The 23,835-nt window shown below is 52.9% G+C and overlaps 1 long non-coding RNA gene and 1 other non-coding gene across 2 annotated transcripts; one reads left to right on the plus strand and one right to left on the minus strand.

Moving 5' to 3' along the window:
* Nucleotides 1-366: 366 nt before the first annotated feature.
* LOC122690743 lies at nt 367-23,830 on the minus strand. The gene is made up of 6 exons (XR_006340092.1): nt 23,764-23,830; nt 23,180-23,265; nt 21,404-21,473; nt 1,405-1,556; nt 1,019-1,174; nt 367-484 (listed from the first exon to the last, which is right to left on the minus strand). It is a non-coding gene; the product is annotated as an uncharacterized LOC122690743 (long non-coding RNA).
* Nucleotides 6,881-6,953, plus strand: TRNAE-UUC. The gene has a single exon. It is a non-coding gene; the product is annotated as a tRNA-Glu (tRNA).
* Nucleotides 23,831-23,835: the final 5 nt, after the last annotated feature.

A 23,835-nucleotide genomic window follows, 5' to 3' on the forward strand; every position in this document is an offset into this window, starting at 1 on the left:
TAGACATCATCCCACCAGGCTTCTCTGTCCCTGGTATTCTCCAGGCAAGAACACTGGAATGGGTTGCCATTTCCTTCTCCAATGCTTGAAAGTGAAAAGTGAAAGTGAAGTCACTCAGTCCTGTCCAACTCTTAGCGACCCCATGGACTGCAGCCCACCAGGCTCCTCTGTCCATAGGATTTTCCAGGCAAGAGTACTGGACTGGGGTGCCATTGCCTTCACCATTACTGAATACTAAAGTAGCTTTAAAAATAAATGAAAAAGATGTTCATCAGAAGTGGGGTTAATCAACTTGGGAAATGGGAGAAGGAAGAGAAAAAATATTGACAGTGTTCACTCATACATGCCCTGGAGCAGAGGAGGGGTCTTGGCTGTCTGTGAAGTAGCCCCAAAGGCTGCCCCAGCCCGAGGCTGTCAAACATTTCAGATCGCAGTTCCTCCAGCTCTGATCCTGGCTCTCCACCCTCCTTTAGCAGGTAGCTGGCTTCCCCGGAGAAGTGCATGAAAGGAGGGAATGAGGCAGCCATGAAGCTCAGGACAAGAAGCCTCGATCAGGGCTATGCTGGTCTCCCCTGACTCTTAATTGTAGAGAGAGAGAGGGTGAGTATCACATGTGACTGTGAGGATGGATCCTGGAGCCAGACTTTCTGAATTCACATCTTGGCTCACTGCTTACTAACTTGAGCAAGTTCCCTCAACCTCTCTGTGCCTTAGTTTTGACACCTGTAAAACGTTCCCCACGGGATTGTTGGAAGATCAGATGAGCCAATATGCTAACTGCTTAGGATAGTTGTTGGCATGTAATGAATACTCAGAAATGTTATTTGTATTGTTATCATTCTTGGTGGTTACAGCGAACACACCCCTATCTCAAAATGTAGTGGGAATGCAGGTAGGGTTTCACTGTCACCTGTGATGCTGGCTGATACTTTGTCATAGTGGTGTGCATTAGCCAGCAGTGCTTTCAGCTGCAGAAATTCCAAACACAACAGCTTAGACAAATAAAGCTTGGTTTTACCTCAGATTACAAGAGGCCTGTGAGTTGACAGCTGCTGGCCTAGGTTCAACAGCTCAGCCATGTCAAGCCCTGTCTCCATAAGGACTTTGCCTCTTTTTCATGTGTTCTGCCTCAGTGTTACAACATGACTGCCACAACTCCTGGTGTCATATCCACCTGCAAGGCAGGAAAAAGGGAAATGGAGAGAAAATTAGAAATACCAGCCACCTATGGCTCTTTAATCAAGAAAACAAGTCTGCCCAGAACCCCCCAGCTGACTGCCAATTATATCTCATTTACTAGAACTGTATTATTTGACCACACTTAGTTCAAGACAGGCTGGGAATTTAATTAGCTTTCCAGCCGCAATTAGTGCAGATCATAAGGGAAAGGAAGGTAAGAATGACCTTGCCGAGTCTGCCACTATTTTCTTTATCCCATGAAAGGAATATCCGTGACCATGTTCAGTGAATCAGGAGTGGGTAGTGAAGTTCACCAAACGTTTTCTCAGCAGCAGAACCCTCTTCCGCTCTTGGGTTCCATCTAAATAGAGGCCCACCTGTTGTGAAACAAGAGGCAAATATTGAGCCATGGGGACCACCTGGGAGCCCACATTTTCTTGAGACAGCAAAGCTGAGAACCATGCAGACCAGGATCCGAGGCTTCCAAAGAACTCCTTTCCAACTTTCAAACCCAGACATCCTTCTGCCAGAAATGGCCATCACTACCAGCCTCAGGCCGGTGAGGAAGCCAGAAGCAATCGGGTTGCTGAACCAAGCCCTTGGCAGCAAAGGCATCTCTGCTCATTTCCTCCCGGACTTGTTAACCTGTTTTCCATCTTCCGGGCTCTCAGGAGCACTGGGCAGGCCAGCTGGAGAGTAGGCGACTCCCATGTGTGACTGCCCTAGTTTTCCTTCATGTCCTCTGAGCAGGCCAGGCTGATGCTATCTAGTTCCTGAGACCCTGCAGTGAACTCAGCCCTCAGATACCGCCTCTTGATAACAGTTTCACCTTTTCCATCTCTTTTAACAAATACCAACTCCTGGCCAAAGCCCAAACTCCTGGCTGAAGACCAACTGCTGGCTGACAGCTCCTTGCTCCTTCCCAGAAGCAAACCTGGTCTGAGACGGCCTGGAGGGTGGGGCAGGGAGAAGCAGGCCAGGTGCCCAGGACTCCCTGCCTGCCCCAGGCAGCTCAGTGCCTTCTCTGGGCCCTGGTTCCCCACAGCAAAAGGAGTATATTAGATGCTTCCTGGGGTTGCTGCTCTCTGCATGCCTTCTGCAGGCTCCCCTGGCTCACCCATCATGGCACCTGGACTCTGCCACTGTGCCAGCCACAGATTCTGTGACCAGCCACGGGCCACCTTCAGCAAAAGGGTCCTTGCCATGGTCCCAGGCCTCAGCGGAAAGGCAGCTCGTTATTTCTGAGTCTGTGGAAAGTGCACTTTGAACACATTTGCATCAATGCAGGACACAATATCTCCCCCAGGAGGCCAGAAAAGAAGGAAAATTCAATTTGTCAAGACATCCAGCCCTCGCATCCTGCTCTTCCTACCTGCTTTCTTGGCCCCTGAGAGGCAGCAAATCCTCTTGGGCCCAGACAAAGAGGAAGGGAAGCAGATGCTGTTTCAGACGGCATTTTTCCTCAGTTCAGTGGTAGGTTTATACTTTCACAGATACGATTTTGCACCACCCTCCCACCCATCACACAGAGCAACACTTCGACTTTCCAGGGCACTCTCCCCACCCCCCACCACTGGTGCCACCTGAGTCCCTCTCCCAGAAGGACACAAGGTCCCTCCCTGCCCACCTCCTGCTCCTGCTCTACAGCCTGTGAGGTGGTGTTCCCAGGCACGCCATTTGTCTGATGGAGAAACAGGCTTGGGAAGTCCAGCCCCACAGCGGGTGTCTGACCGGGGCTGGTCTTGCAGCCTGGCACACTCGGCATCCCCTGGCTGCACCCTCAGCTCAGACCCATGCCCCCTGAGTCTCTGTCCTTCCCCTCACTGGCACCTTGGAGCTCACTCAAAACATCTTGGGTTGGTCTCTCCTCCCCTCTGTGAAGCTTATCAGCCCTTTTCTTTTTTTTCCCCAGCTTCTCACAAACCACATGAGACAAGGCTATAGATACAACATGAGATTAAAGGCTGAACCTCATCCAGGTCAGGAAATTCCGAAGGCAGTTGCCCAGTTTATCTCCAGCCCTGCTGATACCCCCAGGGTAACTAGTCTGCTAGTGAGGTGGGGGGCCGGGGGCAGGCATGAACTGCAGGGGCACCCGGGTCCTTGGAATTTCCCGAGGACCAGATGCCCTGACTCCCCACCAGCTCCCAGGGCTGTTGCCCTCTCCCTGTCTTGGGCCTGGTTCCCACTCCCTCCCTTGATGTTGTGTCCTGAGTGTGTCCCTCTGCAGACACACTGTGTCTGTTCCCACCAGATCCAAATATGCTTACTTCCTCGTCCTTCAGACAGGCCTCTGTTGGACTCACTCTACACTGACCGTCCCAGTTGCTAAGTCAGTGCTCAGCCTCAACTCTCGGTAACCCAGCACTTTGGTCCCATGCTGTCCTTGGCTGGACTACAAACTCCCTGCCTCACTCCCACCCCTTGGTCCTCTCCTCACCTACCCCCACACTCACTCCTGTCCTGTGGCCTTAAATACTGTACACACTGCCTGACCCAACTGCCTGCTCAGCCCTCCGCCTCAAGGTCGGACAGGCATCTTGGGCCTGTGAACCCCAACCGCCAGGTTTCCCCAAACCTGCCCCCTACACCCCACCCCTTAGATGTAGGAACTCTTCCCTCACACCCTACGTCTATTATTATGGTCACCTTTCATGTAAACTGGGGATCTGACACCTCTGGCCATCTCCCTGCTACCCTCCACCTTCCCTTAAACCTATCACCCACCTGGACCCTGTTGAAATGTGCATTTGCTCAAAGTCTTAAAATCCCCCTTTGCCCAAGTTCAGGGTCAAAAAAAAAATGCTAGCGTGACATCCTTCCATCCATCTTTTTCCTGCCCCTGCCTCTTGCCCCTCTCACTCTATTCCAGCCACCCTTGTAACTGCCATCCAAAATCCAACTCTGCCCCTGGAATCCCAAGGCTCAGTCTCCCCCTTCTTCAAGTCTTCTCAAATAATTCCTTCCCTCCTATCCTATTTTAAACTGCATCACCTCCCTGGCACTCTCTATTCCCCTTTGTGTGAGTTAGCTATTGCTGAGTAACAAGTTAGCCCAAAACGTAGAAGCTTAAAGACAGTATTTGCATGTTTATCTTACAGTTTCTATGGGTCAGGAATATGGGTGTGGTCTTGTTATTCCTCTGGGTCTCTCATAACTTCAGGCAAGCTAGGTTGGGGTCCTTTCAGGGCTGGGTCTGCATAAGGCTGTCTTATGAGGCTGTGGGCAGTAATTGTCTCTTCCCAGGCTGCCCTCAGTCCCTGGCACATGGGCCCTCCTGTGCTGCTCAAAACATCAATGTGAGCAAGGGGAAAGGGAGGGCGTGCCAGTGAGACAGACTCACAGACGTTTGTTTGTTTTTTAATTAAGTAATTTGGCTGTGCCAAATCTTTAGTTGCAGCATGTGGGATCTAGTTCCAAAATCAGGGATTGAACCTGAGCCCCTTGCATTGGGAGTGCAGAGTCTTGGCCACTGGACTGCCAGGGAAGTCCCCTCACAGGCATTTGTAACCTAGTCTTGGTAGTGCCAGCCCATCACTCTGCCTTTCCTAGTCATTAAAAGAAAGTCCCAGGTCCAGTTCAAACTTGGAGGGAGGGAGCTGCACAAGAGTGTGAGAACTCAGAGGTGTGAAGACCTGAAGCCCTGTCTGAAACTGGCAGTCATACGGTTTCTGCTGGTTTGGCTTTCTCATATCCTTCCTTCCCATCTGACGTACTCTCCTGTTCATTATCTGTCTCCTTGAATGCCCTGCAAGCTCTTTGAAGGCCAAGCTTTTCTGGGTTGTTGAAGGCTGTGTCCACACTGTTGCAGCACATAGCCAGCATTGAATAGATCCTTATTGGGTTGGTGCTTCAGGAAGTTCCTGACAATACAGAATAATAACAGCCCTCCACTCTCAGTGACTGTCCTTAAATTTTCCCAAAGTCAGCCAGTGACAGGCACTGAAGGCTGATTTCTGTAAGGGTGAAAGAGGCTAGGGTGTGGGACCCCAGGGCTGGAGTGTGTTGACTACCATGGCCATGGCCAAGGAATGACAGTCCCTATGCCCTCCCTGAGACTCAGTCTCACCCTTGTGAAATGACACTCAGTCGCAGAGCCTGATCTCAGTTTCAAGAGTTCTTTAAAGGAGTGAGGCTAATTCATTCTTTGACATATGGATTTTCAAATATTTTAAAAATTCAAAAATCATAATTTGGTAAAAAATATTTTTGGGTGACAATTTAGGATTATCTACCAAAGCTTTAAATGCACACACTCCTTGATCCAGCAAGTGCAGAGCCTGTAATTGTTGATTTTTCACTATATTCACACATAAATGCAAAGATGGGTGTACAAAGATGTGCAATGAAACTTTGTTTATTGTAGCAAAAGAATAAGAATGATAAATGTCCTCAAGTGAGGGGCCAGATAATTAAACCTGAGCATGTCCACCTGTGGAATAGCACACAGCTATTGGGAAGGCCCAGGAACCCACATGTCCTGATGTGGATGCAACATCATCTCATTTACTGAGTTAATCAACAGCTATTTGAGCATCTACTATGTTCCAAGTATTATTCTAGGCACTAGGGACACAAAAGAGCAAACTCCCTGTTCTTGGAAGCTTACATTCATGTAAACCCATACATGCACGTGCAAAGCACACCAACAAATATAACCATGCAAACATAACAGGATTCTAAAGAAAGCCCAGTGGAGCAGGGAGAGCATGGGAGACTGCTTCTTAGAGCATGGCCACTGAGGAACATCTGAGCCAACATCTGGGCAAAGTGAAGGAGAGGTCAAGGGCAAGCATCTCCCAGATAGAAGGGACAGCCAGTGCAGAGTCCCCAGTACCAACAGGCTTGCTATATTTAAAGAAGAGCAGTCGTGGGGTGGGCGGGGCACTTCCCAAGTGGCTCAGTGGTAAAGACTCCGTCTGCCAATGCAGGAAACAAGGGATACAAGGGCTCTATCCCTAAGAGGCGACGAGCCCCTGGAGGAGGAAATGGCAACCAACTCAAGAATTCTGGCCTGAAGAATCCCCATGAACAAAGGAGCCTGGTGGGCTGCAGTCCATGGGGTCGCAAAGAGTTGGACACGACTGAGCAATTGAGCACACACCTACAACAGGCTGGAGAAGCCCAAGTGGAGTGAGAAGGAGGAGAAGAGGGAGGGGAGGAGGAGGCAGGGGGAGGCTGAGGTCAGGGAGGTGGGGTGAGCAGAGGTTGGTGGGTGAGCATCAGATGGGTGACAGCCACCCATCTGAGCTGGCTGTGGACTACTTACCCTTCAGGATGCAGGCTCAGGGGCAGGTGATCTGGTGCAGCTGCTGAGATTCCACCCTGGTGGGGTTGGGACCTCAGCTGCCTGCTCCATGCAACGGGCTGAGTTTTTCCCCAGCACCCCTCTGGGACTGTGGGAAGGGGATGAAACAATGGTGGGAGCCTGAGAAGGAGGCCACTGTGACAGCCTGGAGAGGACAGCAGCTTGGACCAACGCAGACGGATGAGATTCTGAGTATGTTCTGGAGACCCAGCAGAACATGCCGTTGGGTCAGATTCAAGGTATGAAAGAGAGAAGGGAATCACTTGTAACTCTTTGGTCTTTGTCCTGAGAAACTGAGTGAATATGAACCCTTTTACTAAGATGGGAATAAGTGAAGGACAAGCAAGATTTGGGGATGGGAAAAGTGGAAATTAAGAGTTTGTTTTTGGGAATTCCCTGGTAGTCTAGTGGTTAAGACACCATACTTTCAATGCTGAGGTCACTGGTTCAATCCCAGTTTGGGGAACTAAGATCCTGCAAACCACATGACACAGCCACAAAAAAAAAAAAAAAAAAGTTTACTTTTGATGCATTAAACCTGAGATGCCCTCTGGGGGCCATGCAGAGAGTCCATGGAGGGCAGGCAGCTTAGTGAGTGGACTTCAGTGGGGAGGAGAGGCTGGGAATAGATGGGGGATGGAGGAGAGTGTTGGGGGTGGGGTGGACTGGGTTTCAAGCTGGGTCTGGATGCGGTCACTGAGGAGTCAGTGTGGGCTAAACTGACGGCCCAGGTTGGGGATCTTTTGTGAACACATCCATGTTTAGTAATGGAGACAAGGAAGGCACACAGATGAAGAAGAGGAGGAGGTGTATCCAGGAAGCCAAGTGAGGAGAGGCCTGGGGATGGGGGCGGAGGAGGGGGTGCGGGTGTGCAGGCAGGTGGAGGAGCAGTCCAGTGCTGCCAGGAGCTGAGTGTACGTGGACAGCAGAGGGTCACTTCTGGCCCATTGGGTGGAGGTCCTTCAGCTTTCAGGCTTAGACAAAGCCAGAGTCAGGGCAGGGCGGGGCCCACAGGGGTTGCAGGGGGCTGCAGGGACCACAGGGGCCAGAAAAGGAGGTGGTTACAAAGATAACACCTGTCAAGAGAGCCGAGGGAATTCCCTGGCAGTCCAGTGGTTCAAACTCCATGCTTCTACTGCAGGAGATACAGGTTCGATCTCTGGTTGGAGAACAAAGATCCTGCGAGCAATGAGGCCCCTCCTCCCCCCAGAAAAAGAGCCAAGGAATAAGGGATAGGCACAAGGTCTTGGAGTTTGGGTTTGAAGATGAGGAGCATTCCAGCATGTTCTGACAGGGAGTGATCCAGGAAGCCTGAGAAGTGGGTTCAAGCTGCAGCAAGACGATGCACAAGGCTCAGGAGCTGTGACTGAGTGGGTGGTGCAGACGGACTGGAAAAGGCTGAGTAGGTCCTTCTAAGAGATCTGGAGGCCCAGGGAGGTGGCTGTGAGGGCTGCGGAGGCACAGAAGACAGGGAGCGAGCAACCAGGGTGGCTGAGACCACTGTTGTGGAGAGAGGGTCCTGAACACAGACAGCTTCCCTCACCTCCTCCAGCCAGGCGAGGACTCGGGGGAGGCAGAAAACTGGGCCACCCAAGGTCGAGCTTTGCCGGGTGAATAGGAACATTTGGGGGGCAGTGTTGGGAAGAGGAAGAGAGATGTCCGTGGATTGTCCTTATCACACTCAGTTCCCAGAGCCCTCGCCCATACCCTGCTCTGTTTCACCCCCACCCTGGGGCAGGCACCACTTTGAACCCTTTCTGCACTGATGACAGGGGGTTTGCAGCTGAGGAAGGGCTCAGTAATTGGACAGAATCTCTGGGAGGGGCCATGGGGATTAGTGACAAGGAGAGAAATGCGGGGATCAGACCAGGAGTGGAAGAGGCTCCAAGGAGCCCAGGACCCTCACTTTCTGAGGACTCAAGTGCTCCCTTTTCTTCCATTGACCTTGGAGATGGCTGCAGTCCCTTCTGAGTCTCAGATCCAATAGTTTGATCCAGAATTTGGAGGGAACTCCAACCAGGGGTAGGAACACACCCACCCCAGCCCTCTGGGGTCCTCATAGCAGCCCTGCCTAGCATCACAGCCACAGCCCACTCTGCCCCGTCTCAGAGACCCTGAGGTCCATGTCTTCCTTGACCTGTTCTGAGAATGAGCAGGAGGCCACAGGACCCTGTGTGTGCCCAGCACTGTGCTAGGCCTCATGGGGAAAGCAAGGGAAGGAGGAGAGGGTGTGCCCCTGGCATCCAGCACTCCTGAAGCTGAGCCCTTTGCTGCCTGTCGCTGCCAGGTGAGTGTCACCTGTGAACAGGTGCACAGGCCTCAGGTGGTGGTGCACACTCACCCATGCCAGGCAGTGGAAGACCAGGGCATGGGCCTGGGTGCTGGGTGCAGACAGCTGTCTTTGCAGCCTGGCCAGCTCCTCCCTTGTGTTGGGGTCCAGGGGAGCCCAGCTCAGGGTTGTTTTGTCTCACACAGGTGTCACAAATGTAGAGTGCAAGCTTGAGCCTGCAACCTCCACTCTATGATTTGGCTGGGAGGAGCTGAGCACCCAGGGTCCCCCTCAGGTAGGTGGGAGGAAGCAGCCATGGTACAGGCCACCGGTCCCCCCCATGTGCCCTCGATCCAAGCATCTGCCCTGGCAGCATCATCTCATGCCGGCTGTTTTTCCTAATGGAATCACAGCTTGCCAGACAAAGCAACAACATTCATAAAATGCCCCAGGCATAACAAATCTTCCCTTTGAATGGGTCATTTGCTGAAGGAGATGCCACTGATGACTCATTCCATAGATCAGAGAGTCCTGGCATTACAGACAGCTGAAGCTGAGGAGTCTTGAGAGAGGATTATTGCTGGTCTTTGTGCCGATGGGCCTACGGAGCCAAAGGGGACACAGGTGTGGCCTGTTCAGTGTTAGCTCAGACTCACTTCAGGAGCAGTAGGGAGGCATTTTTGGACTCTGTCCCTAACTCCTGATGGTGGACCACATTGGGAACCTGCCCCCTTGACCCAGACTCCCCAGTGTGACCTCTGGACCAGGATGTCGCAGGCTGCAAATGACCACAGCAATATTTCTGTCCTGCCGGCTCTTCCAGAATCCTGCCACCACCACCCCCATCCAGAGATGGATTCTGTTTCCCCTCTCCTAGAAATTGGGCTGGACTTTGTGACTGCTATGATAAATAGAATGTGACGGAGGGATGCAGGGGGACTTTGGAGACAAGGATACAGAAGGTGATACGACTTTGACCGCCGTATTCTAAGGAAGCCCAGCTCCTACAGGGCTGTATGTCTGTGCCCTGGTGGACAGTTCCAGTGAAGGCAGAGGGTCTGGGCTAGCAACCAGCACCACACACAGTCATGTGAGGAAGTCCATGTGATTCTACATGACACAAGTCATGTGATTCCAGTCCTGCTGTGAGCCACCCTAAGCTAAGCAGAGTGCAGCAGAGACAAGATATGCCTGCTGAGGACTGCCCATGTTATAGACTCGTGAGCAAAAGAAATAACGGTGTTGTTTTAAGACAGTTTGGGGATGGCTTGTTATTGAGTAATAGACAGTGAGAATGCTGCCCTTGATGATCTCTTGGACTTCCCTGAATTTCTCTGACCCAGGGATGCAGCACCTGCTCTGTGGATGACCGACTGAGAATATGGGTGGACACAGAGTTCCTTGTCCTGGGGGAGCTCTAGTACATTTGGGTCAGTGAGAGCTACTCCAGAGGGTCTGCCATATGTGGGAGAGGAAGTGTCTCATTCCTGGAAGTGGTTTCTATTTATATTTTTTTAAGATTTTTTGATGTGGACCATTTAAAAAGTCTTTACTGAATTTGTTACAGCATTGAAAGTGGAAGTGTTAATCACTCAGTTGTGTCTGACTCTTTGCGACCCCATGGTGTAGCCTGCCAGGCTCCTCTGTCCATGGAATTCTCCAGGCAAGAATACTGGGGTGGGTTGCCGTTTCCTTCTACAGGGGATCTTCCCAACCCAGGGATCAAACCCAGGTCTCCTGCACTGCAGGCAAGTCCTTTACTGTCTGGAGCCACCAGGAAAGTTCATATTTACAACATTGCTTCTGTTTTATTTACTTATTTTGCTTCAAGGCATGTGGGAATCTTAACTCCCCGACCAGGGAGCAAACCCACACTCCTTACATTGGAAGGTGAATTTGTAACCACTGGACAACCAGGGAAGTCCCTGGGGGTTTCTGTTTAATGGGAAATGTCTTCTTGGTAGCAAAATGTTTGGTATTAGTTTTGATATTTGGTCATTTTCCCAAAGGTTGTGAGGTCTGTGAATCCCTCCTGTGATCTTAGAGCTGTGGCCTGCAGAGAAATTGCTTTTTTTAAGCCTCCACTGAAACCCAGTAGTGACAGAGCTGCTGTGAGAGCAAAAATGCACTAAGCAGTGTGAGTCAACAGGGTGTCAAACAATACACTGAAATTCCCTGGAATAAGTTTCACCAAATGGGGGTCTGTGATTTTGTTTAGAATTCATATTGTGTGATTACGCCTACAGCAGTAATGCCCACAAAGTCCTTTTCACTAGAACAACACTGACCTGTTTTTATGTGAAGGGACAAGCAAGCACTCAGTAGCCCATTGCTTCCATCTCTTTGGCTGGATGGAGGTGCCCTGTATGGGTCACCATGGGGTTCCTGATCAAGGTCACTGCCATCAGTGTGGACAGAAAACATCACTAAGACAGCGGGAAATGTGGGCTATAGTGTCCTCATCCATTTCACACTTCAGTGGCCCACACACATATCCAGCAATTCTCTGCCCTCTATCCCAGCAACCTGGGAACCCACATCCCAGGAGGGCCTCAGCTCCTGGAATGCACTGAGCAGACTTCCCCATCAGCATCCTCTCCTGAGTCTCTGACCGTTGATAAATACACCCCAGTTTGTGAATTCATAATGAAAACTAAAAGCATACAAATAATTGGAACTGGAGAAGGAAATGGCAACCCACTCCGGTATGATTGCCTGGAAAATCCCATGGACAGAACAGCCTGCAAGCTACTGTCCATGGGGTCACAAAGGGTCAGACACGACTAGTGACTAAACAACAGCAAAATCTGAAACACCAAAAGCACCCCCCCAAAAAAAGTAAAATTAATAGTGCTCTATGTTCATTACCAGGACCTTCTTTCCAGTCTGCATCAGTTTCCGGTGACTGCATGGCTTGTTATTATCTCACGGTTCTGGAGTCGGAAGTCTGAAATCATGGCTGGTTCCTTTGAGGGCTGTGATGGGAGGATCTTTCGACGGGCTCTCTCCTCAGCTTATGTCTCTTCACCTCACCTTCCCTCTGGGCCTGACTCTGTCCAAATTCCTTCTTTTTATAAGGACACCAGTGATATTGGATTGGGGCCCACCCCAGTGACCTCATTTTAACCTGATTACATCTGTAAAGACCCTGTTTCTGAATCAGATCACATTCTAAGCTAACAGAGTCAGGACTCTAATATATGGATCTGGGGGGACACCATTCAACTCCTGATACAATGAAAATTGTATTTGAGTTTATGTTTCTCCCTTTAGTAGGACTGAGGATGACTGCACAGTAGCCTAGACCAGCATCAGGGTGATTTGGCAGGCAGAGGGCAGAGGGCACTGCCCTCAGGCCAGGAGGCCAGCTTTACCCTGTGGCCTTGGCCAGTCTCAGTGGAACCTCAGTCTTTCTGTGATAAGGCTTAGACCGAGTGGTCCCTTTGGGCCTTTCTGTCCCTGAGATTGCTCAGGGTCACTTGTCCCTGGCTTTAGTTCACATGAGGCATGGAGGCCTGTGCTGGGCCCACTCAGTGTGGGTGTGAACAGAAGTGTGGCGGACACCGGGGCACTCAGCCAGGCTGCTCAGGGTGGATGTGCTAAGGAGACACCAGTAGGCCTCCCGGGGAAGGGCCAGGTTCTTGTGGGATCAAGAACAAGGAACCCTAGTTTCTCTTTCCCGCAGACTTTCCTCACTGCCAGCCCTACAGGAATTTCCCTTGAGGGCTGGATGGTCAGAGAAGAAGATGACACTCCTGAAGGGCAATGACTAGGCTTAATGCTAGAGCAGAGGGCTGGGCAGTGCATGATGAGAGGCTGGTGCCCCTTCCCCCAACAGCTGCTGCAACTCCAGAGTAGAGAGTGTGGCTGAGGGACCATGGGAGGCTTGGCAGGGAGGGGCTGAGGAGTAAGTAAACACTTTGTCTTCCTTGCTTTCGCCTCTTCCGGGGCCTCAACATCAAGGGCCAGATGACAGGATATTCCTCTGCCCCCCGCTCCACCCCCCAGGGGCAGCCTGGCTGGCCCTGACACCGGCTGGTCCAACCCACTGCCCAGCCCCTGCCAAGTGTGGCTGGTGCACACTGGGGCAAAACTGAGCAGGCATAGCCCTCACCGTGGAGGAGTGGGGATGATGCACATCTCACCTAGCACAGCAGGGAAGCCAGCCCTGTAGCTGCAGTGAGGCCCATCTGTTTCCGGGCACGAGCCCCAGCCTGGAGCTCCCTCAGGGAAGCACCCCAGGAATGCCCAACAAGGGCTTAAATCCAACAGCAGATCCTAAGTCTGGGACAGTGGGAATAAATAGTTGCTTAGGCAAGTTTCACCCTAAACCAAGACTTGGGGACAGTAATTCTTGCAGAGCAAAGATGGCTGTGTGATTGCTTACTGTCAGGAGGTTTGCCCAGGCTTCCAGGGTTGGGGTGCGGGTCCCACTGCTCTGGTCTTGGCAGCACCTGGCTCAGCCTGCCCTGCCCTCCTCTCCCTAGGCCGCCTCCTGTAGGCCTGGAGGAGCTGGGCATAGGGGTGAGGACCAGTGGGACCATGGCCCAGGCTTCCAGAAACACATGGGCCACGGGTCTGGAGCTCACCAGTGAGGCAGAGGAAGGGGAAGAAAGGACAGACAGCTCAAGTGGGTTGTTGCTCCTAGCAGCCTGCAGGGCTGCCCTGTGCCCCCTCAGTTCCCCTCCCCAGCCCTGCAGGCAAGCATGGCCGGGTGGCCCCATTTCTCACCCCTATCGATTATGCTGGCAGAGCCCTGCAGCACAGGATGTAAATCATCATCCTTGGGGTATTTAACCCAGGGAGGGTTAGCTGGAGGTGGCATCCCTTATAAATCCTGCATCTGATATTTTTATATTAATTCCTAGAGTAGCCAGATTACTTTTTATTCCACTGACTATTTATTCCACTGACTTCTTCATTGACTAGGAGACATTTCTGAACAGTGCGTATCTTGTGGAGCATCAGTCATTTAGTGGGGTGCTTCCTCTGGTTGCAAGTTTTTTCATTAATGTAAAAGGAATGAAAATTCCTTTGCTTCAAAGACTCGGTCTTTGGAAATAACAATGCACAGGCCAGCCAGAGTCACTGCTGCCAGCACCACCACTGCCATGTATATGCGCTGTCTGGAGGGGCCTGTGAGCCTCTGACTAAGGGGCAGAGTCCCCTGGCATCCTCTCTTTCCTCTTTTTCCCCAGTCCCCCTTGGCCATGCACAGGACCTGAATTAGCCTCTGTCAAGGGACCATGGCTTGGCAGAGACCAGGTCCCCGAGAGCCAAACACGTGGTCATCAGGATGATGGCAATAACCGTCTTGCTCTGAGGACCCAGTTGAAGACATGGGTGTTAGGGGAAGAAAGCTGTCTGCAAATACAGGTGTGTCCCTGCAGAGGAATGGAGCAGACATGTTCTGGGTGATGGTGACAGCCCACTTGCTTTGCAGATGAGAGAATCATGTTTGCTGGAGACTCTCTGAAGCTCCACCCCATGCAAGAGTTGGATGGCAGTAGAATCCAGCCAAAACAAAGAGATGACCACCCTTTACCTGCACAGTGAGTGTGCTGGATCACCCAGTGGACTCAGTCGGGTCTGAGTCTCCCATGAGGGACCCAGCTGAAAAAAACGGGTGTTAGGAGGAGACAGCTGTCTGCAAACACAGGTGGGTCCCTGAAGAGGAGCAGAGAAGGTGAGTTCTGGGTGGGCTCCCAGCAAAGCCAGGGCCATGGGCATCAGCCAGGGGCAGATGGAGGCTGCAGAAAGGGAGGAGACACAGAGGAGGGGAGGCTCACTGGGAACAGGGCGTGCGAGCAGCAGAGTGAAGCAGGCACCTTCCATTTTGAGATCCTCACCTGTGTCTCTCCCATTGCACCATGCTCTGGGCAGCTGATCCCCACCCAGTGGGCCGGGTACCAGCGGCATCAGCAGCCCCAGGGATCTAGTCCCGAGGACAATGTGTCACCCTACCCCCACACCCAGAGTTAGAACCTGGGGGGCAGGCTCACAGTGTGTTTGACCAGCCTTGCACTAGAATTTGGAAACCAACAGTGAAGTGAGGGCAAGAAGCCCAGAGAAGGAACAGCTGGGTTTGCACCTCAGCAATCTGCCTGGAAAATGGGGCACTGCTCCCACCCAGGCGGGTGTTGTGACCCTGAATGAGTTAGAAGCTCCAGTCCAGGGCTGCCCCCATGTAGGTTCTCCACAGCCATGAGCCATTCCCACTGTGCTCACTCAAGGCCGGCCTCCTCTTCTAGGAGAGATGATTCAGGCCTCAGAGCTTTGCCTCCCAGGGAAACCTCACTCAGCTTTTCTTCCAGGGGTCAGACATGCATAATTCAACCTTTAGGATTTTGAGATTGCTGATAAATTACAGATACAAATGGGTAACCAGGCAAAGCCCCTCTGCAGCCTGGGTATCCACCTGGGAAATAAAACAGAGGTCACTCCCTCCTGCCCCCCACCATAGGCAAGGTCGCAGGAGCCCCCAAAGACGAAGGCTGCTTGCATTTGTGGGCAGCTGCTTCCAAGACAACCGTGAAGAAAACAAAAAAAGGTTGTGAATGGTGTTAGAGAATCAGCTGTATCCAAGCGTCTGGATCCTGTAAGGAAACAATTATGAGGCAGGAGCGAAGCTTTAGAAGATCATAGGTGCTTCATCCAAACTCTTCTCTTCCATCCCTGAGGTGGACTCCTGATGAGGGTCTGGGCAAGTCCCAGGAGCGAAGGAGGTAAGCTCGGGGCCCCGGGGCGGGGGTAGGGAGGAGAGCAGGCACCCAGGTGCCTGCTCAGTCCCGGCCTCTCTGCATCAGTCTCCCTGTTCATTCATTGCCTGACACAGCCATGGATGAAATGACTAGGACAGGGAGTGATCTGGCCATTTAGATAAATACATCTTGTAGACCAGCCATCAGGTTCCTGTGGGTAGGAGGGGGTGGGGGTTGGGGAGGGGAAGGAGAGTTGCTGTGAGTGAGGAGGATGCTTCTAAGCTTCTGAATCAGCTTTCCACGAGACCCCAGGGATCTGGGGCAAAGAGAGGGTCTGAGACAGGCCTCTGAGGGCCATTGCTAGGGGGTGGGAGATGGAGGGGCGGAGTGGGAGGGCAGAATTATCCACAGACGTGGAAAAGCCGAGGTTCAGTTTCTCAGTTACAGCAGTTTCTCAGTTATAGGAGTGGTTGAAAATGTGGTTCCGGGTGTCCTCAGAAGTCACCTAAGGGAAACGAGGGGCCCTCCCTGAAATCAGTGTGGAGTCTTGGTGTATTGATTGATTAGAACCTTTCTCCTGCCCCCGGGAGATGTCCTGTGTGGAGAACAGCACAGACACAGTGGTCCCTTCTCTCCCATCCCCCACCACCTGAGTGCTCATCTCACAGCTGTACTAGGAGGTGGACTGCTGTGCCCACAAAGTTCACATGGGCTTCCTTTCAGTTCCATCCATGTGGTTTCCGTGAGCCAGGTCCTAGGCCTTCCTGTGTGCCCCCAGCCCACCCACACCCACGTGTGGTGGAAAGACAAGCCCAAGTTCTGCCTGGCTCAGCCAGGGGGCCTCCCTGTGTGGCTGAGTCACAGCACAGACAATCTGTGGTGAGTTCTTCCATGGTAGCCTCATTCAAGGACAGGTTACAATTCGCAGAGGTTGCAACTGCATCCACCCCTCACAATGCAGCCCCTGTCTTGGGGGGCAGGGCATGGGCTGAGCAGCACACACAGGGTAGTAGAAGCAGCCCCACCAGTGGCTACTTGGTGTCCGGGCTGGAGCTGGGCAGAGAGCAGCCGCAGGGCTCCCTGGAGGTCCTGGGACAGAGCCCGGGATGGGCAGGTAGGGGCCTGTCTCTAAGCCAGAAGGGAGAAGCTTCCAGACATGATTGCATCTGACCTTCTCCTCATGTCTCCTTTCTCTGGCGTAGGGCCTGCAGTGAGCCCAGCTCCTTCGTATTCCTGGGCTTCAGCGTGGGGGAACTTTGTAAAGTTTCCAACCCACAGAAAATTGCCAACCTCTGTAGGCTTGAGGGGGACCCACGATCTCCACACAGAGCCCTTCTCATTCCTGTGGACCTCTGTGGAGAGAGGAATTGGGGGTGGGGAGTGGGAGAGCTGCTCTGAGTGAGGAGGGTGCTTCTATGCTTCTAAATCAGCTTCCTGAGAGACCCTCACCCCCAACCCTGCTGGCCTGGAGCACTGAGGTCTTCAGAACCTTCCAGAACCTTCCTCAGTTGAGCAATCCCAGCCCAGGGCCAATCCCCAGGGAACCTGGAGAAAGAGAAGCTCCCCTTGTTGAGGATCCCTGTATCCTTCTGTTTAAAGGGTCAGAGGGAGGAGAAGGATTCTGAGCTTTTAAGAGAAGGTCTCTCAACAAAACACTTCCTGATGCTCATCTGACACTAAAAACCTATTCAAGTCATAAACTTCTCCTGTGGAACACGTCTCAAGAATGTATTTATCTAAAGGGCATCTGTGTTTGGTCTCAAACTCAAATGCTCCAAATGTCAGGCCCTGAATGATTTATTTGGGGCCTCCTGTTCCCTCCCTGTGAATTGTCTTCCGGCTCCAGCCCTGCTCCTGTCACCCTTTCCACTGATGTTTACAGACTCAACAGGCTTCTGTTCACACCAAGGAGGCAGCCCAGAGGGAGTTGGGGGCAGAGGGGTGTGAGTGTGCACCGGTAAGGACTGATGCTGTCACAGCAGATGGCCCTGCCCTACCTCCTGCCTCCTGAATGCACCTTGTGCCTCTGCCCAGGCTGTCTTCTTAGCTTCCAGGGCCATTCCTCACAGCAGGTCATCCAACTAGCACCCTGAGTCCTCATCATGTCCCCATGGAGAGGGCCGGGAGATAAATCCAGCACAGTTAAACCAGGAAGCAGGACTTCCCTGGCTGTGCAGTGGTTAAGACTCCATGCTCCCGATGTAGGGGATATGGGTTTGATCCCTAGTTGGGGAACTAAGCTCGCACATGCTGCAGGGCATGGCCAAAACAACAACAAAAACAAAAACAAAACAGGAAGCACACTGCGTGTGTGTGTGTGTGTGTGCTCAGTTGCTTCAGTCGGGTACAACTCTTTGCGACCCCATGGACTGTAGCCTGCCAGTCTGCTCTGTCTGTGAGATTCTCCAGGCAAGGTTGCTGGGGTGGGTTGCCATATCCTCCTCCAAAGATCTTCCCAACCCAGGGATCAAACCCACGTCTCCTGCGACTGCTGCAACGCAGGCAGATTCTTTACCACTGAGCCACCAGGGAAACCCAGGAAGCATACTGGGTTCCCTTCAAATTGTTTAGATGGAGCATCTGAGTATTGGCTAGGGAGAGTGGTATCTTGGAGCCCAGACTTCTGAGTGACAATTAAGAGTTGAACAACAGAGGGGGCCAGAGGCAGGCAGGAAGACAGAAGGAACAGCCAGTGGAGGTCAGTGGCCACAGAACACGTAGGGAGTCTGAGACCATTGGAGGCAGGGTGGCTCGGGAGCAGAGGGAGGTAGGCCCTGGAGAGGGGCTAGATGCTGAGCTCCCAGCCCCAGCAAGCAAGCCCTTGGGTCTCAGGCTGCTGCACAGAGTCCCCTGACAGCCCTTCATCACAACATATTAACATGCATGAGCTCATCAGCCCCTTTCCAAAGAGGCCCCTGAGAACAGGGCCCTCCAATGCCCACTCTGCCTACAGGAGGCAGGGGTTTCAGTAGACGTGGTCAGGCTTGGTGCTGGGTCTGCAGGGGAACAGAAGATTCCCCAGGACGAGAGAGAGTGTGCCCAGGGGGAACCCCAGCAAGACTGCTGCTGTTGAGGGTGGGGGTGGGGGCTCTGGCACTTTCAATCCACCAGGAAACAGAGTGGAAGCTGCTGGATCAGACAGCCCACTGGGACTCAGCAGGCTCTGGTTTCTCTGCTCTCCCCACAGCGGGGGAGGTTTGGGCTAGGAGCCTGCCCAGCCCCCCAGGAGCCCCAGGGTAAAGCCGGGAAGGTGTTTCTTAGAGCATCAATGCCCAATAAGTACATAGCCATGTATGACTACTTGATTTTACATTATTGTAAATTCAGTTCCTGAGTCGCACCATCCATATCTCAAGTGCTCCACAGCCACACTTGGCTAGTGGCCCTCACATTGGATGGAACAGAGGAGGAAGTTACCACCATCACAGAACATTCTGTGGACAGCACTGGGGATGAAGGCCAGGCTGGCCAGCTTCTCAGCAAACAGGGGTGCTGAGGGGTGCCCACCTGGGCTGGGTGAGGTGTCTACAGCAGAGCTGGGAGCTACCTCCCAACCATGCACCTAGGTTCAGATAGCCACCTTTAGGGAGGTGTTAGAGAGGAAGCAATGGTGGCACCCTAGATCTACCCGAGACAGCACTCCCCACCTCCCCTGGCCACCTGGGGCTGCTGCCATCACTGAACAAGGTCTTTAGGAGCACTTCCTGGATTGGGGTGGGGAGAACGGGGGTCAGTCAGTGCCCTGCTGCTCGCGGGCTTGTCTGTAAGCACAGGTGGCTGGGGGAGCCACACAGGTTATGCCCTCCCACAGGCAGGTGGCCAGCCCCCCTCCCCCTCCTTTCCAGGGATGGCGGCACCCCCACACACACACTGCCTCAGCACCCGCAGGCCTGAGATGGATGTAGAAGCAGCACACCGTGCCTGGAGCTGCACCCACCCCATCCTGGGCAAGGAGGCCTCAGAAGCCATTACAGGACATTAAGTCAATGGACTTCCTATTTGTCAGCACACCAAGAACACAGCAGACATTTTCCACTCCTAAAGATTGCCTGGGTCAGAGCATTCACTCTGCCAATCCTGCAGGCTGTAACCCTCTCAGAGACCAGAACTGCACCTTCTAGAGGGGTGAGGTGAGGCTGCCAAGGAGGTGCTTCATGGGGAGACAAAGACCCCTTATCCCTGCTGGGGCAACAGAGGAAACCCCAAGGCCCACCCTGTCACTTCCCCCACTCCCTGTGGGCAGCACCATCCCCAGAGCTCTGTCTTCTTTGCCCAAAGTCAACTCCCCGGGACATCCGCCCTGACAGACACCCTGCCCCATGCCCCTCCCCATCTGGGGTCACTTGTGAATGCTCTGTGTGTCTGTACCTTATGTGTTGGTGATTGTCCTTGAGAAGCACCCCAAAGGAAGGGTCTTGGCTTAGCTCACTGTAGTTTGAAAAGGGTGCTGGGAAAATAGTGCCCAGCAAGTATTTATTAAATAGATGAACTTTTCAAGAAGAGTAAATGGTAAATGTGCAGATCAGGTGAAATACAGACTCGGATGTGAATTTTTGAGCAAAAACAAGGCTCAACTTCATGCTTGTTGATCATTTTAGGTTACATGACCAGGGAGGGACATTCAAGGCCCCTCCTTGTAGACCCTGGCTAAGCAACCCTGCCACAAGGCAGACCTCCCTGGCTTTGTGATTCTGCCCACCTGAACATGACAGGTAGCATATGCTACCTGTCACCAGTTTTGTTTTGTTTTTCCACTGTGGGCCACAGAACAAATCGAGAGGCATCATCCATCTTACCTGAAGGTTTTGTCATTTCAGTCTGGAAACTGGAGAATTCATAAATAGGTTTTGTGATGGTAAAGGTAAGCTTAATTTTTCATTCACCTCTAGCTAATAACTGATGGAGAGGTTCGCCTTTGCTTCTAGAAGCAAAAGGGAAAAGAAAAGGCTTCCCAGTGACAGGATAATTTGTCAGAAAGTTATGAATGAGCACAAGCAGGACTGTATAGGAAGTGTGTATTGAATGACATGACATACTGGCTTCTAATTGCTGCTGCCTTTCTGATCAATAATACATGTTTTCAAAAAACCTTCTGTTTGCATTTACACAATGGGCTGTAACTACTGCAAAGGATCCATTAAGACCTATTTTAAAAAGTGCATTCGTAAAAACTTGTCTAAATCTGCATTACAAGGCAGATTATGAAACTGCCCTGGGAGATGTTTTTTCTAAAGAGCATTCAGGTCATACCTGTTGGACTGGCCAATTCGAGCTCCCTGTTACTGCTATGGCTTGCTTGTAAGCTAGGTCAGTCCTTCTCTTTGGTGTCCTTGAGGCAAGAGGCAGGCACTGCCAGGCCTGAGGCCCCATTAGGTTCCAGTGGTCTCCAGCCAGTGGTACCCTTGGGCTGGGGACTTAATGTGAGCAAAGCCCCCAAAGCCTGGGTGAGGTATGAGCAGAAATCAACCCACCACTCCCGAATGTGTAATTACATGCTCAGATAAGTGCTGCGGTGGCAAAGAGGACTCTGGGGTTCTAGGGCTCTCTCTCCTTCCACTGAGAAAGCTGTAGGTCCTGTGGGGAGGGCTGGAGACAGGCATTGGCTCCTGCAGGCTGGTATCATTGGCTGCCAGCCCCATGCAGGTGTGACTTGTTACCTGTGCAGGTGGGAAGCCAGAGCTGGGGCAGCAGACAGCCCGTTTTAGGGGTCACCTGTGTTCTGTGCTACCTGAGCTAGGTCCACCGACCACTCTTGCCTCAGCTCAGCTTCCACAGCTGACGGGAACCAGTGATAACAAGGACAGCTCCTGCCCATTGCCTCGGATTCACCTGTCCTCAGGCACCTAAAGGGAGAGAGCTCTGCTTTCCTGAGGCCCAGAGATGTTGCAAACATGCTGAGGTCACACAGACCAGAGAGAGATGGCTTCGATACAACTCAGAGCCTACCTGCAACCTTCACACCAGGTCACTGCCCCCAGCCTAACATCCAGACAGCACCTTGGACTTTAGAGGACCCCTGGAAGAAGAGCCAAAAAAAAAAAAAAAGCTCATTTTCTAGACAACCAGAAACAGTGCTGATTCTGTCAAAGCTTCATTTGGGTTCAGCCTCACAGCACTGCCAGGTAGTTACTGTATTATTACTCCCATGTTCTAGTACATGATGAAGACCCCAAGGCCCCAGTGATGCAGCTAGCCTGGTTCTTGTGCTGTGGGGAGGAATGGAGAAGAGATTCTTCCAGAGAAGAGGGAGGGAAGCAGGCAAGGGAGGAAAAGGAAGAACAGAGGAAGGAAGGGAAAAGAGCAAGGTGGGGCCAGAAATTCAGAGGAGAAAAACAACTCCATTGGGGTGGCCCATGGAAGGGTGACTGGGGCAAAGAGTTGATGTCAGGCCTCCTGGTGGAGATGGGCCTTGTCTGGGACTCATGGGGGTCTCATAGATATGCAGGACCCAAGGCCAGAAAGCCCAACGCTTCACCTCTGCCCTCTCCTAGATGATTATCTGGTCAGGTCTCTGGGCATACACATGGGGGCGAGTGTACATCCGTGTCCTGCACATGACACAGGTATATGCTCATGCATACATGTGTACATACACAGACGGGGATAAAACTACACATAGGAGGCTCCCTGGACTTTTTTCTAAGAAGAAGGCAATACCCCCACCATAGTCTTAGATGTCCTCTCAAGACCCCCAAGGGTGGTGGTGGGGAAGGAGTGGAAGGGCCTGAGGGGATCAGGCAGGAGCACAGTGTCCAATGGGCCCTTGAGGTGGTCACCCAGAGCACGACTGGACATCCGGCCTGACCAGTGTCAGCCAAGGCTTGGCTGGGGCAGTTCCACAAGGGTGGGGCCAGTTGGAAAGAATGCACCAGGCCACCCCCCTTCATTCTGCATCCTCCTGTCACAGAAGTCTGTGTGTAACAAAGAAGTCTCTCTTGGGATCTCCCTTCCTAACTCAGGTCCCTTCGCTGTGCACAGGCCTGAGCAGCTCAGCCTTGGTGGTTACTATTAGCACCAGAGGTAGCTCGCCCACACCCAGGGGAATCCCCCACAGCCAACTCCAGCCCCAGATGTCCAAGAGCCTGAAGCCCTGGGAGGGTGAGGCAGGCAACATAAGGTCTGGTGGCCGCAGGGTGGCTCTCCTGAGCTGATAGCACTGTGCCCTGGCCTTCTGCCAACAGGCTGGCTTGGACATCTCAGGGGGCAGAGCCCCCAGCCAGCCTGTCTCGGCAGCTCCTCCTCCTCATGGCGAGTGACTTCACTTTGACTTCATATCTGCAGTGATGTGCACAGCTCTTACTCAGCTCTGAGCTCAGCCAGGCAGGAGGGCGCAGCTCTGTGCACAGCAGGAAGAAAAGACCCTGAAATAGGGGCACCTCAGGCCTAGGGACCTGGGATCCTCCCACCCCAAGCTCCCATGTGCATCCCATTCCTCTGTGCCCTGGTGGGGGCCAGACCTCAAAAGGCAGCTGGGAGGTGGGAGGAGAACAGTGGACTTTTCCCACAGGAGCCTAGTACTCACCTCCCCCCTCACCCCAGGACCTCCCATGTTAGGGACCCAGAGTCTTCCCTCTTTAGTATCAGATGTGTTTATAGGCATCATTTCTTGGTGCAAAAATTAAATTCTTTTGGGCTCCAGTTCCTTCTTGTTACTTGCTCTGCTACCCTGTCAGCCCCACATCCTAAGAACTCTAATGTGTGGTGGGGGGGAAAGGGTATTACCCTCCAAGCATTCCGTTAACGCTGGCTCCAGGTCTCTTTGAAAGGTGTGCCCGGTCAGATCCCTGTTTTCATTGGCTGGACCAGTCCTAAAGAGGGGTTCACAAACTAACGCTAGGACACCCCCAGAGGGACTACAGAAGCCACTCACCAGGCGCACCCCTGGAGTGCACAGAAGGCGCCGGCTCAGGGTCCCTCGCGGGGGCTCTTCCCCTCCTCCCACCTTCGGCCGCCAGAGAGGCCGCGCATCCACCGCACCTCCCCCCTCCGCGAAATGGCGGAGGATGCGCCCGTGCCCGGAGCCTGGAGGCGGGGCACCTGCCTGGTCTGCAGGTCCCTTCCGGCTCACTCCCAGCCAGTCCGCCCAGAATCCGCATCCCCGCCTGGTTTCCCTGCCCTCTCTGGGCGGCAGGGAAGGTCGAAGCGCAGAGACAGCGAGAGGGCGCACAGGCTGAGGAAGAGTGACTGTGCGTGCGGAGGTGCACGGCTTGGGGCTGCGGCTGCCAGGCCGGTACCCGGACCCCGCACCTCGCCCCTACTCGTGCCCCGCCCGGCCTGCACCCCGCGTCCGGCTCTGGTCTACTAACCCTCGCCCTGGGGTAAGCGCACCAGGGATCGCCTGGGGAGGTACCCGGCGCCCCGCCTTTACTTCCGCACCC

This window comes from Cervus elaphus, chromosome X, assembly GCF_910594005.1.
Source record: "Cervus elaphus chromosome X, mCerEla1.1, whole genome shotgun sequence".
Lineage (NCBI taxonomy): Eukaryota > Metazoa > Chordata > Mammalia > Artiodactyla > Cervidae > Cervus > Cervus elaphus.